Here is an 8,916-nt window from a genome sequence, read left to right as displayed (position 1 = left end):
AACTGAAGAGACTTGGCGACTCACATGGGTGTACTCGACGAGTTGTATGAACATGTGCATAGACTCAACGAGTTAGAAGAACAACTCGGCGAGTCTGTTCTTGGACTCGGCGAGTCAGGTCGTAGAACCCCAACCTCTTTTGGTTAAAGCCTTGGATTAGTGAGTCGGTGGGCGACTCAGTGAGTTGGACAGGATGGGACTCAGAGATCGTTGGACTCAGCGAATCATGGGGCGACTCGGTGAGTTAAGTTGTGTCATGAGAGCTTTCTGGATAAGGGAACTCGGCGAGTCGACGGGGTGACTCGACGAGTAGAGTCAACCAGGAAGGTTGACTACGACTGAGGACTTTGTCCTTGACCAAGAGTTGACTAGTTTGACTTCCAAGGGTACGTTGGTAATATTGGTATTTATGGAATTGGTTCTTTGGTAGTGTTCAGTGGCGGCGATCGTGTCGGAGGTCGGAGCAGCTTGGTCTTATCTTTTCAGTCAGCAATTTCAGGTGAGTTATCCTCACTATATCAATAGGGTCTAAGGCACAAAGGTGGGGCCTTTTAGTTGTTATCTTGGTTACAGTATGCTACATATGGTTATGATCTGTTAGATTGGTATCAGAATAGACAGTATGTCGTTATGCTCATGTGATCCGTTGGGATTGGTATGTTAGTAACATGGTTAAGTCGATGCCTTGGTCATGAGAGATTGCTATGATCGATGATCTATGAGATAGTTATATCTGATATTTGTACTTATACTGTTGATATGCTTATTGATCTGTTAGATCGGCATCCTGGTAATTGGGACAGTATTATGTCAGTGACCTGGTTTAGGCCGGTATCCTGGTATATAGGATGATTCTATGTTAGTGACTTGGTTTAGGTTGGTATCCTGGTATATAGGATGATGCTATGTTAGTGACCGGTTAGGTCGATATCCTGGTAAGGATAATGCTATGCTTTATGATCTGCTAGATCGATTTGTTTGCTTATGGACTGTTATGTGATTTCATGTTATATGTACACATGGTTATTTGATTGATGTTTGGGTTGAGGCGGTCCTGCTTTGTGCTGAAGGCCAACATACCCTACAAGCGGTCCAGATAGATTGTAGGCCGTATGGCGGTTCATTCATACCGAAGGCTCGGATAGATCCAGATAGACTGAAGGCCCGGTGCTGGCGGTCCAATCATACTGTAGACTCAGAGAGTGGACCAGGTGAACTGAAGGCCTGTTGAGGGCGGACCAGTCATGCTGTAGACTTGAGAGGCATGGCTGTTCTGTATTGTGATACAATATGTTACGATTATGGTTGTATGTGGTTGGTAATTTGGGGGTGACTCACTAAGCTTTCGGGCTTACAGTTCAGTGTATTGTTTCAGGTACTTCAGGAGATTGTTGCAAGGCGAAGGCGTGATCGTACCGCTCCTCATGTTTTATGATTCATGTGATATGGTTACTCTGATGTTTAAACTATTTTGAAAATAAGATGTATGAACTTAATGGTTTTTGAATGAAATAAAATGTTTAAAATTGGCTCAAATTTTTGGTCGTTACAAGTTGGTATCAGAGCCTTGGTTTGAGTGAATTGGAGGAACATTCGTGTGATTCCAGTCTCAAATCAAGGAGGGATTTACATAATTCTTTTCAAAAGGTTTTCAAAATAAGTAAAGGAGGATGCAGAGGGTACGATGAGCCAGAGCCAGTAAGTAGACGCCAAAATATGACACAAGTTATTTGATTATGTGATATGTTAGAACAACATGCTAGTACTAGGCTAGGGATCTTCAGGAATTCCATGATAGAATTGCCTGATTTCATGATGCCTATTAGTGTAGGGTTTTCCTTATATGAAATTGACATCCTTACTGTAGTTGTTTAGTGTATGCATCACGGCTGTGGATAATCAAGATATTATAGCCTGAGAATGTTTGATTCAACCTTAGGGTAGAATTGGATATTCGAAGGTTATTAGGTCCAGCGTTATGTGTGGCTAGTATACACTAATGTTGCAGGGTCGGTGGAAGTTTCATGGATTGGCTGGGTAGTGAGAGGCCGAGAGGCCAGATATGAGATGTTTAGCATTGCTCTAGGAGTGAGGATTTAATCGGTCGCTACATTTATGTATATTGTTAGGGCGTTGTGATGATACTTGAGACAAAAATATGGGTAGGTGTGGAAGGTAGTATGGCCCGTACTACTAAAAGCACAGGACCTATACACGTGGCAAGGAAGTCACAATCCCTAGGGTTGGGTTTTGGAGTTGTTTCTCTATCATTATATGTGACAACCCAAAATTTCTTACTTATACATTCATCATTATTATCAAAGTTAGCCCCGTTTTGCTGTTTTATAATGAAGTTTTGGGTCTACAGGAGTGCTTGAGACTTAGTATAATCAAGATATGAGTCGTATAATGGGTTAGTATGTGTGTAGCATCACTAAATCGGGCCAATCACACCAAGCAAGGTGTGTGCGGCCGCACACCCATCCCCAGCCACACACTCTCCCATATATATACTACACTTGTCATTTTTGAACACTTTTTCACTTCTTCAAAGCTAGAACACGTTTTCTCTCAAGTACCATCCAAAGTTTCACGCCAAACTTTAATCAAGTGAGTGATTCATCCTTTGTTTAGTTAATATGTGACCTTAACTAGCCTTTTCCCCTTGCCTTGATCCATGAAAACATCCTTTTTTAGTCAAGAACACCAAGAACACACGCTAGTTTTTGACCTTAATCACCCTTTCAAGCCTCTATAATGTGTGTACACTTATCATAACTGGTTATATGCTAAGAACACTTTATGATATGCTAGAAAAACATGATTTTATCATGTTCATAAAGGGTGTGCGGCCGCACACATCATGCTTCCCGCACACACCCTTTTTAGGTCCAAAAGTGGTAATAAACTTCATATAAGGCTAAAGCATGAAGTAAGAAACTTTCCTAGATGAGTCCTAAAGCCTTCAAATACGGTTTGGCACATCCATAGGGAGTGTGCGGCCACACACACCCCCTGGCTGCACACACACAAATAGTGTGTATTTTGACCATACACTCCCTTGTATAGCCATATACCCCTTATATACAATCTTATATGGTTGTACAACTTCAAAATAAGTGTTTACTATCCCATAAGGTGGTTTCAATTCAATAATTAGTTGTTATAAGCACTAATTATATTCATATATGTATAATTATATGTTAAATAGGATCCAAGTGTGTGCTCAAGTCTTCACTTGACACTTAGCATTCTATACAATCCGTTCATCCAAACCACTCACTACAGGTGAGTTCATACCCCTTTAATTAACCTTTTAAATGTGTTTAAATGATTTTATGGGTGGGGGGGGGGTACAAGTTGAACAATTGTAGTTATTATATCAATCACATGTGATTAATAACTACTAAACAAGTGGGTTTCTTACTTTTCAAACTGTGTTATCAAACTGTATTATTTAAAACTGTCTTAAAAACTCTTTTACATGTCAAATACTGTTTCTTAAACTCTTTTAAACTTATATTCTGTTAAAAGTGTATCTATATAGATATAGTTATATAGGTAGGATTGAAAGGACTTAGGACTGATAGCTCACCTTACTTCCAGTTCCTTGTTTGGTTGTGGACTTAGGGTATCAAGGTTATCTGTCCGAGGGTCGTTTGAATCCTAGTTATATATTATGTATATGTATATAGATATAAAAGGTTACTTCATTCAGTACAATATCTTTGGGTAGCAAGGGTATACAAACAAGCTCATATACATAAACAACATTACTAGTAAACTATAATAGGTATAGTTTAGAGATATACAAATACTATTACTAGAACAATGAAACATACAAAGAGTCAGTTTATACATGAGTCAATAACAAAAAATAGATACTATTATGAGAAACTAACAAGAGATACTATAATGAGAAACACATGATAGATGCAATGATGAGAAACTAACATATAGGCTAGACAGAGAAATAACACACAATACAGGTAGAACATACATTAAATATGTTGGATTAGTGTCTAAGTCCATAACTATTTTGGTATGTACTTCACCCGATGGTGTATGGTCCTTTTGAGTTGCCTTCAGCAAAGCAACTTGATAGGATGAATTATGGAGAGAAAGGATTAAATATGATTTATTAATATATTATGGGAATAATATATTAAAGGAGAAATCACATTGTTTAATTAATATTAGTCAATAATTAATTGGTAATTAGTTTTGTGACTAAAAGAGATTAATTAAACTTAAGGGACTGAAATTGTAATTATAAGATAATTGCAATTTGGGCTATGGGTTGCCTTATATTAAGGAGTGGAAGAAATCTATGGGGAAACCCATGGGGAAATCGTCCAAGCCCTTAAGGAACGAAATCCATGGGTTGCTTAGTGCTTAAGCATCCAAATTAGGGTTTCCTTGTTAGATAACCCTAATAGCCTCCTATATATAGATCCCTTGTGGCCCAAAAACGAAGCTAAGCATCCTTCTAGGGTTTCACACGTTTTAGGGCAGCCTCCTTCACCTCTCCTCTTCAACCTTTTGCTCTTGGTGTTTGTTTACCATTAAAGGAGTAACATTTGTGACTCTAAGCTTTCTAAAGTCAATACAAGGAGGAATTGGGATTGTTATTGCTATATAATAATCAATGTATGATCTAAACCCTAATTATATGTTATATAGGTTATCATATTCTAGATCTAGGGTTTATAGTCTTGGATAACTTGCATGTACAATAGAGAAACCTAGATCCAAGCATTAGGGTTTGTATGAGCACATAGGATGTTCTTATGACCAAAACCAATTAGTGGTATCAGAGCCTTGATTGGTTTCTATTGTATTGATGCCTTGTATGTTGAAAAAATTCGTTTTTTTTTTGGTTCTGCTTGCTGAACTCGCCGAGTCCATGCTGACTCGACGAGTTAGTTGGTCAGAATGAGGGAAAACCGGAATTTCTTGCTGTTTTTGCTTGAGGATACTTGCCTTATCATATTAGATCAATATAAATCCGATTTTTTTGATATATATGAGTATATTCTTGATCTAATTGAAGATATTTATCAATTAATAAAATATTTGTTTCTTTAAGTGATAATTGATTAATTATTTTGATTAAATTGGTAAATTGTTTTGCAAGAAATCATTAAATAAATCAAATATGGATAATTATGTGATTAAATGTTAATTTAGATTATTTGTTATTTGATCCTTGTGATTATGAAAAGTTTCATATTTTCCCTTTTAGGTTTTATAGTTTAAATTTGACCTCAAAAGTTTTGTTGTTTTGAAATTTAAATAGTTGAAACCCTATTGTTTTGAAAAAGGTTTCAAAACTTGCCCTCAAGTTTTGGAATTTAAATTTTGAATTAATAGTTTAATTTTGATGTATATTTAAATTCTAAAACCTAATGTTTTGAAATGTTTCAAAATATTGCCCTCAAGTTTTGGAATTTAAAAGTTGATTAAAAGTTTAATTAGGAATGTTAAATTCTAAAACCCTAGTATTGTTTTGAATAGGATTCAAATCACACGCTTATGGTTTTATTAATTAATTAAGGTGTATAATTAAAAGAGGCTTAATAAATCCATAAAGTTTTGGTTTACAATTTAATTGAATTAAAAGTATAATTGTTAAATTTGACCACCTAATATTTTAAAAGTGTAAAATACACCCTATACTATATATAGCATTAAAAGTCTAACATTATATATATGTATGAGTAAACGTCAGTCTTACCGTTAGTAGGCCTCATTCACGAAGCTGGTCTATAAGGGGTGTTTAAGGAAATTGCCTATAAAATGGTGATTGAATGGGTATCCACTCTTACCCACAGCACTCTTGACTAGTGGAGGGTCGTTAGCCACACGGGTAGGATAGGACGAAACCTTCCATTATAAGTATAATGAATTACAAAAGTAACTAAATGTTTTACAAATTCCCAATCTTAGTTACTTAGGAAAAAGTGAATTGATGCAATTCCATGAAATTACACTTTGTGCCCTTGTGAAGACGTTAGTGGAGCGTGTGTGGTTTACCGGCACACTAAATGGTTCTAAGCAAAGGTAGCAAAGGGTGACTCAATGTTTGTCATAGTTCGGTGGAGCGTGTGTGGTTTACCGGCACATCGAATAGGTGACTGTAACATGTGGGGGCACCATGTAGTTTGCATGGTTATTCACACCCGCTTTGTGATCCTCGACATCCCAGTCACACACAAGAGGGGCATATCGAGATTTAAACATGCCATTGAAATGTTCAATGAATCTCAAAGGATCTAGGAGTTTTCATAGATTTAAAACTTAAATTTCTTTTCCTTTTTCATGGTGGAAATTAGTGAATCGTCATTCACTTACCTTCAAATGTTCTGCAATTTGGGTTATGACATCCCTCTCCCGACTTGTAGAATATTGTGTTGGGTCCTAGCCTTAGTATCTCATTTGGGGGATTTACTAAGGACTCAATCAATCAACTAACATGAATTCATTTTCTCCCATTTTGTAGATGTCAAAGTTCGAAAACTATGGTCTTCCCAAATCCCGTAGAACAAGCATTCCACATGAAGATGGTATTCCACGATTCGATCGAGGAACAAGAAATCATGCTTCACTTCCTCCACCTCCTCCAATTGTTCTCCCTAACCCACAAGATCGAAGAATTGAAAGGTTCAATATCACTAAAGCCCTATTGGAAATGAAACATGAAGATGGTAAACCCGTGTGTGCCCACGTTCTAGAAATGAAATCACACATTGATAGGTTGATAATGTTGGGTGTGTCATTCCCGGATGAGTTGGCTGTGAATTGGGTTTTGTAGTCACTTCCTGAATCATATAACGAGTTCAAAAGAAAGTATTATATGATGGATCATGACGACAACCTCATTGACCTAATTTACATGCTCATTGCTACTGAATCAGAAATGATTTGGCGAAGCAATGGAGCGTATTTGTTGGGAAAGTCAACCGGCCATGCTTCCGAGGACGTTATAGGAGAACCGACCTGCGTTTGCTGCCAAAAGAAAGGGCATTGGATACAAGTCTGCCCAAGGAGCCTGAAGATTCCAGAGATGGGAGAGTCAAAGAGTATGGCTGTGCTTAAGGTAAAATCCACTTTCTAACTTCGTTAAGTTTCTATTCATTGATTCTTAATACATGATGTGATAAGATTGCATTTGAATGTTTTGCAGGATCGGTGAAAAGAAAGGAAGCTTGGTGAAAGAGCAAGATGAATCTAATCACAAGAAATGGATCTTGATCGCATGGACTTGAAGATTAGATTTTGATCTTAGATAGTTATGAGAGAGTTGTTAGAAATTTTCTTTTTGAAATACATAGTTTTCAATGGATTTTGCATTGTAAGGACAAATGTTTTCCGCTGCTTTTATAAATAAAATAAAATTTGATTTGACTTATTTATTTATTTGTTTAATTCCTTGCAATGAAATCGTTATGAAAATTGATGTTTGCATATTTCTACAAATAATAGATATGATTCTTATTTATGTTAATTATGGAAATGTCGAGAATTTACCAAATAGGGAGAGTTTCTCATCGCCCAAGTTTCAATTGGACAGAAATTTGGAATCATGCAACTTGGTTGCACGATGAATGAGAAATTTCATATTTGGAAATTAGACTAATTAATTGACAAAGTGTCAAGTGAAGGACTGGGAGATCAAGTACACAAAGTTGTGTGTTGATAAAAGTCCACCATATGAGTAACAAAGATATTCGTCATGGTTTACTAAAGGCTTAGTAAATATGATTACACTGATAAGATTAAGTGTAATAGTGAATTGATTGAAAAGGTTTAAATCAATAGCAGAACGAATAAGAAGAATCAAGTAGGCAGAAAGATAAAAGTTTCTCCATTCTAAGAAGAAGGGAGAGTACTTTTTATGTTTTATGATAGGTCTTAATGATTCATAACCATATCTCAATTGATCCTCTAAGTGAGTCTTAGCACAATTGTATGTCTAAGAAGAGGAATCAAGGATTGAAGAAATGGTTAAATCAAGAAGTCAATCATACTTCGTTCCAATAACAAGTCTTAAAGTTAAGATTGTGACAATGAGTGACAAGTATTAAAAAGGTTTATAACATTCATCAAATGTAGAATATGGAAAAAGGTTTTCTTATTCTTGCACATTTGAAATTGGTAAGTTGTGATGTCTTGGATAAGACAAATACCAACTAGGACAAATTTATGAAATGTTTTAATAAAAAACTACGCTAACTCTTGAATATTTGTTTGTCAAGAAATGGTTATTGACAAGAGAATCTTATATGTCAAGGAGTAAGTGGGAGTCTTAATGGTCTTGAAAGGTTTCAAGAACAAATCAAATAAACCTTATCAATCTTCACTAGCACACGAGTTGAGGTTTACAACCTATCGTGTTGACATTATTTTGTTTATGTGCCAATCCTATAGAGTTAATTATGCATGTGAGTCCTATGAGTTCTCATTTGAATGCATAAAACGCAAGGACCTTGATCAATGGAAAGTACATTGATAAGAAAAAGGTGAGCTGCTTAACTACTTGGAAGACATGGTGGGCAGCTGTGCTACCATAAGGCAAGAAATCGAGATTAAGAAAGTTCGATCCATATGAGTTTGAATTTGTCGTAAACTTTGGTTTTAACAAATTCACATGGATAGGAACACATACACCGTTTAAATCTAAGTGTCATAAGATTTCCTCCTTCATGAAAATGATTGTGAGGAAATGCTTTCACTAAGAAAGATTTTAAGAAGATAGTGATTGTAAAATTGCATTCTCGAATTCGATTATGGTTACGGTATCCCTTTCCATAATTTGAATTGTGAGGTTTGGCAATTGTTTAGACACACATATGAACTATCTAAGGCAAAGGTGTATAAGTTCAAGAAGCCTTGATAAAAGATTATCAAAGCACT

This window comes from Lactuca serriola, chromosome 2 (assembly GCF_051521515.1).
Source record: "Lactuca serriola cultivar US96UC23 chromosome 2, Lser_US96UC23_V15, whole genome shotgun sequence".
Taxonomy (NCBI): Eukaryota; Viridiplantae; Streptophyta; class Magnoliopsida; order Asterales; family Asteraceae; genus Lactuca; species Lactuca serriola.
Note: the sequence above shows the minus strand (reverse complement) of the source record.